An 8,714-nucleotide genomic window follows, 5' to 3' on the forward strand; every position below is an offset into this window, starting at 1 on the left:
TCATCACAATACGATTCTGCTGAAACTCAAACAATAATACCAAAATACTGCCCACCCCTACTTCTTGTTACACAGCGGACCAGGTGTTGTACACATGTAAACTCCAACATAATCAGGCCGTCTACCTATATTTGTAGTGAAATTAAATTGAACCAAGGCAAACAAGTGAGGCTGATGTCTGTTACAGTCATGTACAGCCAGAAATGTCATACATCAGCAATGCATGGTGGGTATTCTATGAGAGAAAATGGTGATGGCATTAAAAACAAAAACACCAGTGTATGCATTTGTGAGTTTTCCTTTAGTAATGGGTTGTAGTTTAGTTTTGGATCTATAGCGAGTGTGGTTCCAGTATTTAGAAACACTTGTGTTTTTATTTACAGATTTCACTTTAATTCCTGAGAGGGAGCATATGACAGATGTTCCTTAGCAACTACAGATAAGAACAAACCTCTACTTTGGGGTTTCATCTTGAAAATGTATTATCAGTACTCAGGCCAGGTATAAGGGAACAAAACCAGGGTGGTGAAATCTGCCCGTTAAAGACTAATGCCAGATGGGGCATAATTTTCTTATTTAAAAAAAACTGAAAAACTCCCCGACAGAAAGACAAATATACATTCTAGTGCATGAATAAAAACCCAATAAGACAATTCTTAATACTATGGTAAGAGACATCCTCTTTAACAGCTACTCCCCACAGCTTTTTATAACACAAACAGTCACTAAGGAAAGACATAAGTCACTAGTCAACACCAAACAAATGGCAGCTGTTCTCACAAGCACACTTAAAAACATCACAAAGGTTGCTTCAGTTCACGTGGACTCTGAACCTGAGCAGTTTATACCATCTGTCTGTGCAGTCACACAGCTGTGATCATGAAGATGAATGACATACTGCTGACACTGCCTTTGTTTTACTGCAGTAAAACATTTGATACACTGTACATGAGTGTCAGCAGACACACATGAATTCCAGTGATTAATCCACTGGACAAAAATAATGCAAAATTCTGGATGCTCAAGAAATAGGACTAGATGGCTCAAATGTTCACTCTCTGCAACAGCCAGACTCTGCAATAACCTATGGAACACGGGCTTTACAAAGATCAGCATCATAGCAACTGACCGTGGTAACAAATGCATAATATATTTTTCTTTTCCATTCGTTTATGCTACCTCATAAAGAAAATCCCCCTTATTTCTACATCTCCTCCCACTGTCTTCTGTATGCTCATTACAGTACACAGCGACTGTGTGGCACCTAAAGTGTTACTATTCTCTTGCTTGTGCAGTATTTTTGGAGTGATGTGTACCATGCCTTACACAGAACCAGTCAAACTTCTAGTAGCACAGTAGCCACACAAACAGGCTCCACAGTATAAGGTGCTGTTCTTGATGAATCAGCATAGGTTACAGTACCTCTGTCTCCTTGTCTTGTTCTGTTCTTACAGTCTCAGTTGGGTCGAGGTGGCCTTGTCTGAGCTCTTGCAGGATGCTGGGACATGTAACTAGGCCTGGGACAGCCAATGCACCCTCCCCCGATGATACAGTGGAAGAGAGAGAATGACAGCAAAAAGAGAAAGGAGAGAGACAGGATAGTCTTGCTCCAAAACAGCAGCTGCTTTAACACCGGGATCTCAGAACCTCCCCTCTTTTTCTTTGCTTCTCCTGTTATAACTGTCGTCACCTCCAGGTGCTGGTGAGGCAGGGTTTGTTCTCCTCTTTCCTCGGATTCTCTCTCTCTGCCTCTGTCTCTGTCTCCCAGCTGCTTCCTGTATTATACCGGTTTTCAGTGCATGAGCAGCACTGCCTTCAAGCTCCCGGATTTAAATACTGGGTTGGAACATACCACGTGGCAAAAGAGGGGAGGACAATAATACTCTATTGTGCTGTAAAATGGATAGGCCCCTGAATCTCTGGCCACTCCCACCTCCTACTTCTTATTCATGAACACACAGCTTCTCACGACTACACACTGTTCAATTCAATACCAGCTTTTGAAAACTGTTGTTACATGTACATTAAAATGTTTAATTGCAGAGATTCAGACATTCCTTATGGTATATGTAATCATTTGTACTCTATCAATACTTTTGCTTCATGTAGTTACCAACACTATAGCACTGTGATGTGGTATAGGCTTGTTGTTTTTCCTTTATATTTTCCTTATTTATCATCTTACCAGGCTTACTGTTATTATTTTCTAGTCTGGTGAGCCTGTGCTGAATGCTGATGCATCCGTTTTTCATATGATGGAAAATAACTTATCTTAAATGAGTTCCAACGTCAGAAGAGTTGGATGAGGTCATTATTCGCATGACTGAGCACAAAGGCCAATGTCTGTGTGTACATGCGAGTGAGCTCATTTGCATATTGCATGGTATGTTGCTTTCTCCACCGACTGCATGACTCCAGAGCAGGATAGGTACACAACACAAAAAAATTGGCATGAAAGACACACAAACCACACCAGGAAATGACTTCTGGACACATCCTCATTTTCTTGTGATACCATCACATGCAAATGATCCAACTGCTTTTGGGGTACTCGCCTCTAAAATCTGAGAACCACATCGACTGACATTAGGTACCTCAGCAACATAGAGACATGTGAAATTCCTCTCACCGGTTACATGAATGCATGATTGTTGAAGTTGACTGAAAGGTGAGGAATGTGTCAAAATCATGAACTGTACCATACTAGTAGGGTGAGCTCCTAAAGCAAAAGCAGATGAGAACCTGCCCACCCTAGAAATATCATGGATAATATACTGACTACACCTACCCATCACCCACAGTGTTAGAAAAAGGCTGACTCAGATACACAGTGCTCTCATTGCTCCAGCTGTGCAACCCATACCATGATGGGCCTAAAATGTAGTGGTAAGTGATGTGTCCACAACCTTTCAGCTGTGTACTCAGTGGTCAGCATTTTTACAGCTCAGCTGAGTTCTAAATACATTAAGGCAAGTCAACAGTCTATTGCAGGCTTTTTGCCACAAGGAGGATTTCATTTAAAGAACATTACAAAACACTGGTGTGGTTGAACCGTTTAAAGTTAAAGGTTACGTTAAAATTTTACACATTGCCTGACAAATCCAGTGAAAATGGGACAGGGTGTGGTGTCTCTCCCCTACGCCATCCCGCTCCGTGACACTCTGTTGCCTGTTGTTATTCCAGCTTCACTACCCTGTGTTGTCAAAATCAGGCTCATAAATTAGGCCTGTGCAGCACCTAGTGAAGGTTATTTTAAAAATTTAATTTGAACCTCAAGTAACCAAGGAGGACCTCTTGGCAGCTAAAAGCCTGAAACAAAGGTTGCCAGACCGAAGTGGCCAAAAAAAAGGCGTTTTGTGAAATTTTTTGCAACCAGGAATCCATAGTTTACTTCATTACTAGGAAACAGGATGTGATGGGAGACTGTCTGGTGGGTGAAAAATTGGTTTCTAAAGCATCTTTGCATTACTCTAACTTATCAGTGAAAGTTTCTATTTTGATACAACTATAATCTTACAGATTTTAGATTGTGGTCCACAATGACTAAAAGCATTTGCAATTGAGAAGCTTAAAAATTGGGAAATCCTTGCACTGTGGAAAAGAATTAACTTAGTCCAAAAAATCCAACTCCTACATGTTTACAACTAAAATGCCATGATTTGGTTTATTTTTCTACCTCAGACTGATCTGTTATGTTCAGCATCTCGTTCCCAGAAGACCAATTAACAGCACAAGGAAGCAGCTATGTACCATTTTCACTCCCTTTCTCCCAGAGGAGGACAAGAGTTTATTATTATTGTTAAGGCTGTTGTCAAGCAAACCTAATCTCTGACCCTGCACAGAAAATCCCACGTGAATATAACAGGAGAAACAAAATACTCAACACTTCTCAGTATTCACACCAATCAGGAATTTTCTCAAAACAATAAACCCTCCTCACAGCCCATGACACAAAAATACATGCTCTATTCTCACAACACATTTGTAGATGGACACAGCCATGTGCACACTGAATGTCACACACTCCAGAATAGACACACACATTCACCCTCTCCCAACCCTCTGTGATTATCCAGACTCCTGCTCAGCTACTCTTGCCACCTCTGCCAGTGCAGCTCTCACCACCATATCTCAATATAGCTAAGGCCAGCACTGTGTCACTTGACATTGTCAACAAGTAACACACAGCACTTAGCACTACTTCAACATCAGGAGCTTAATATCCCTCTTCGGAGAGAAGAGGTGTGTCTGCGATCAAAGCCAGGGGAAATAAAAAGGGGTGTTCATTACTAAGTGCAGAGGCTTCTGATAACACGTGTCCCGTTTCTGTGAATGTCAATGCAAACTCGCGTGGACATACACACACCTTGGCACTGCTGTGTTTACTTTGAGACTCTCAGACTTACCTTTCTGCTTAAATTTAGTGTCTTGTTGTTGGATAGAACTGCCATGAAAGCATACCGTACATGCTAGAAAGTCGGTTTCAAGGCTGGGTCAGACTTTGGACACATGGTGAGCTTTTAGTGATTTAGCTGCATATATAACTGTAATGTTTCATTACTATACCAATCAATTAATTCATCATTTAGTGTATGCACAGTCACAACACTGTGAAAAATTGCCCATTTAATTTCCCACAGCCCAAAGTGACAGGATATTTTATCTCGTCTGATCAACAACTTAAAACCCAAGGATATTAACCTTGCAATGATATAACACACGGAAAAGCAGCATATCATCATATTTAAGATGGTGGAACCTGGAGAATGGTATTTAAATGAACTATTAAATAGCTGATTTTCAGTCAATCAATGAATAGGCTAGATTAATGCACTAATATTTTCAACCCCTGAGCTTTATAAGGAAAGCTCGATGTTTGACTTCAGTGGTTTAGAAGAATGTGCTAGTGCAAACAACACAAAGAATTTGCTACTGAAGGACAGTTTAGCAATTCTGATAACTGCAAAACTGTTTGATGGACTGGACTGGTGGTCATGTGTCATCATTGATTTATGACTCACAACTCACCATTCTGCTAAAAAAAAGTTTATCCTTAGAGGTCTCACGGGATCAGGAAATTGTGGTGTATGAGTGCGTGTGTGTGTGTGTGTGTTGAACAAATGTCTGCATGCATTCCTAATAAAAACAAAAATATGAGCTCATTAAACAGGGGGTGGTGGGCAACTGACTCACTGAGGTCATAGGACAATAAAAAGCCATTTAGGGATCAAACATCAGCTGATGCTGGTTCGTCAGTGATCAAATAAGGTGGGTCTTCATTAGGAGCCACGCTAAGAGTAGAGACAAGACAAAGCAACATGCTTAAATGTAGCCCCTTATAGCCCATGGGCATAAGCAGCTGTCAGCCAGCAGATCTCCTCAGTGAGTTATGGTGTGTACAATGGCGTGAAGTTGAGTCGAGCTGCCCTGTGTGTATGAGAATGTGTGCATGTTTATTGTACGGTGATGATTAAAAAGGACAGATATTGTGGCGCCGCTGGCTGTCTGGTTGCCTCCAGCAACAACAGGCCCACCTGTTGATGTTATAGCTTTCAAGGTCTTGGTTCATAGTTATCCAAGATCCCTATTCTGGAACTGGCACACTCCCCCTATTATGTGAGAAGGAACTAAGCTATTCACAGCAGACGAAAGCCAAAGAATTTTCCATTCAAAAACAACCACTTGTTTCAAACTGATGGACTGACCTAACTAAATACTTGTGTACCAGAACCACCCTCTAGTGGCAAGATGGAAATATACAGAACTGTACAAATCATAAGTAAATATTCATGAAGTTTAACCAAAACAAATTCCCCATATATGCAGGTTACACACAAAGTTTTGCTGTTTTGTAACACAAAAGCCAAACCTATGGCTTAACTGTGCAGTGACACTGGGGTTCAGAACCAAAAGTGTGTACAAGTGTTTGTTTGTCAAGAGATTCTACTGACTGCAGTGACAGTGGGTGGGGTGAGATGGACAGCTATGGGGTCACTAGAGGTGCAGGTTAAAGTCCAAAGGACAAAAATGTGTAGGTATGGTAATGATTCTGTAAGACGTGTGACAAAGACGCCCAGGGGGTTACAGAACAGAGTGCACATGACTTATTTAAGTCATCAGAATACACTTAATTTAAAGATACAAGCCCCAGAAACATGCAACGGCAGGACCAATATAACTGATGACACTAAACCACAGCAGGGGGAGGCTGGAGGGTTGGAAGGAGAACCAGCCAGTAACTAGTCAAGATGTACAGCGTACAGCATACAGATCAATGTGAAGCGTGGACTGATCCTGGTTATGATTGATGTTCGTCTGGTTCACCCGACCATCAGCTGATGCAGTTCACGATATTGAATGCATGTCATGTAGCACAAAGCATACAGCCCAAATACGAAATATGCATTCATTTAGAATAACTCAAATATTCATATGACACTGTTTTCAGCATCATCTCTCAAACATGCTCGAGTCAGTGGAAAAATTATATGTCACATGTACTGCATACACCAGAGACCCTCCATATTCTCCTCAGACTTTCCATTACCATACAGAGCACAAAAATCCATAGCGTGTTAACTGCTGACAAACCAACTTAAAGGAATCCAACAAAATCATGGTAAGCTTGCCAATCAGCCTACAGATAAAAGTGCAGAAGAATTCCCGCCATCTCTAGCTTCAATACATCATATCACATGTCCTCAGCTGCATTGCATATTCCGCTTCATGTGATGCAGAGTCCAGTGGGTGAGAAAGGCTCGCAGGCAAAGACAAGGCAGAACCCTGCAGACGAGAACACTGAGTAATCAGTGCTTTCACCAGCAAATCAGCACTGATACTTACATAAGAGATCTACTTCAAATGTGCAGAAGTGAACTTAGTTGGGAAAAAAAAGATAAACTGGAGGTTCTTGAAAATAAAGCCACCATGGGACACAGCTATATACGGTAATGTTGAGAGAAGCAGCACAGGTAATGTTGAAGCCTTACACACCAACTGCTCAAACACCAGCAACATTGCATTTTTCTACAGCAGCAACTCACCATTAAGGATGCCAACAGCCTGGTGTGGTCAGACAGAAGCACTGTACTGGGCAGCCTACAAGTGGCTCTTGTGACGGACAGGGGGTGCAGCCCGCTCAGCCAAACGACTAACTGAGAGGCCTTAAATGTCTACATGGACAGACAGGCCTCCACATTATTTATTACTGCAGCAAAGGCAGGCTTCCTCAGCAAATACACTATAGTGTGTGTGTCAATGAGAGTAACGGCTTAGGATGTGCTGCAACCCTCGAGACATCCAACATTTATGCTGTGCTATGACACTCCAAGGAAGTAGCTTTAATTTAAATCAATATTAACATTTAATTTCCTCACAGATAAATTGTTAGGCCAACTTTCCAGCTCCTCTCCAGAGTTAGCATAAGCTTCAAAAGTAATCCTAGGGCCATAATCCTGTGTTCTATTTCCTATCATACTAAAAGGTTAATTAAACTCCTACAGTATCTTTTGAACTGACACTACGATAACACACACACTGCAATACACCACCATGCACATGCCAGTGAAATAAAGGCCTGTTGTAACCAAGTGTGCCTAAAATATGATTGTACTTATGTTAAATATGTTTATGATATTGTCAGTAACATCGATCCTATTTATAAGAACAGCATTTGAGAATGAAATGAATTGGACTGACTAAATAAATAAAGCTGCTAAACCCATAAATTGAAAAAGGCTTGAAAAAGGCTTGAAATTGAAAACTGCTTTTCCTAAATGCAAAAATAATATATGTTGGGTAGAGCACCGTCACCATGATGACAGAGGTGAAGCTCCAAGATAAGACGATTCCTATGTTCTGCCTGAGCTAATGAGATAAGAAATGCTCACAGCCACTGGACCCCTGATAAACACTTTGTGGTGGGGGGATAAAGGTGCCCACTAAGGGCAGAGCATCCCTTTACAAGTTGCCAATAAGCCAAAGAAAGAATTAATGAATACTTAATGTAGGGTTTAGTGGCTCACATGTCCACAGCAGTGCATTATTTAATCAGCATAGATAAAATGACAGTAAATTCAGTAAAAGCAGAGTAAGAGCTACATCTTAATGTGTTAAGTTTGCTTGTATTATAATGCATTTAATGCACTAAATAAATCTGACTTTTGTCAGTTAGTCAAGATCATCATTTAGTTTTGAGTCGACATGATTTGCTGACTGACAACTGTAGCTGACACTACATTAATTTTACTAGCTAATCATTTTTTTAAAAGTAATCAAATGTTATTTCAAATTTCCAGTACAATAAATGTATTATCCTGTTAAATAAAGAACAAAAAAATATGTAAAGTGACAAACATTTTAATTCATATCTCACCAACAACAATCTGCAGCCATTTTCCATTCTGCACAAAGTGAACCCCCTTTAGACACTTGTATGATTTTGTCCATATATTCTTGCATATTACACAGTAAACAGATTAATAAACAAAACACATTTATCAATGAATTCACTTAGTTTCAGCGATAGTTTAGTTAAAGATATTGTCATCAGTTCAACACGTGCACGCTAAAGGACACCTATACAATATTAGCCAAACCTCCTTCAGTTCAACTAATGTCTCATCAATAGAGACAAACCAAACTGAGAAACAAACTAGAGATTCAGAATCTTCAGTGCCACAGCACAAGCAAATTTATCTGTAATAATTTCACAC

At 40.4% G+C, this 8,714-nt stretch overlaps 1 protein-coding gene across 5 annotated transcripts in view; it reads right to left on the reverse strand.

Moving 5' to 3' along the window:
- Positions 1-8,714, reverse strand: part of ampd2a (adenosine monophosphate deaminase 2a) — a 22,856-nt gene that overhangs the window by 11,087 nt on the left and 3,055 nt on the right. The window contains exon 1 of one of the 5 annotated variants that reach the window (XM_020607785.1): positions 1,423-1,792. The exons of the other annotated variants lie outside the window; for them this stretch is intronic. The gene's annotated coding sequence lies outside the window, so the exon portion shown is untranslated. Of the gene's footprint in view, positions 1-1,422; positions 1,793-8,714 lie in introns of those variants that run through there. 5 annotated transcript variants of the gene reach the window in all.

The sequence above is a fragment of the Monopterus albus genome, unplaced genomic scaffold (assembly GCF_001952655.1).
Source record: "Monopterus albus unplaced genomic scaffold, M_albus_1.0 scaffold89.1, whole genome shotgun sequence".
Taxonomy (NCBI): domain Eukaryota; kingdom Metazoa; phylum Chordata; class Actinopteri; order Synbranchiformes; family Synbranchidae; genus Monopterus; species Monopterus albus.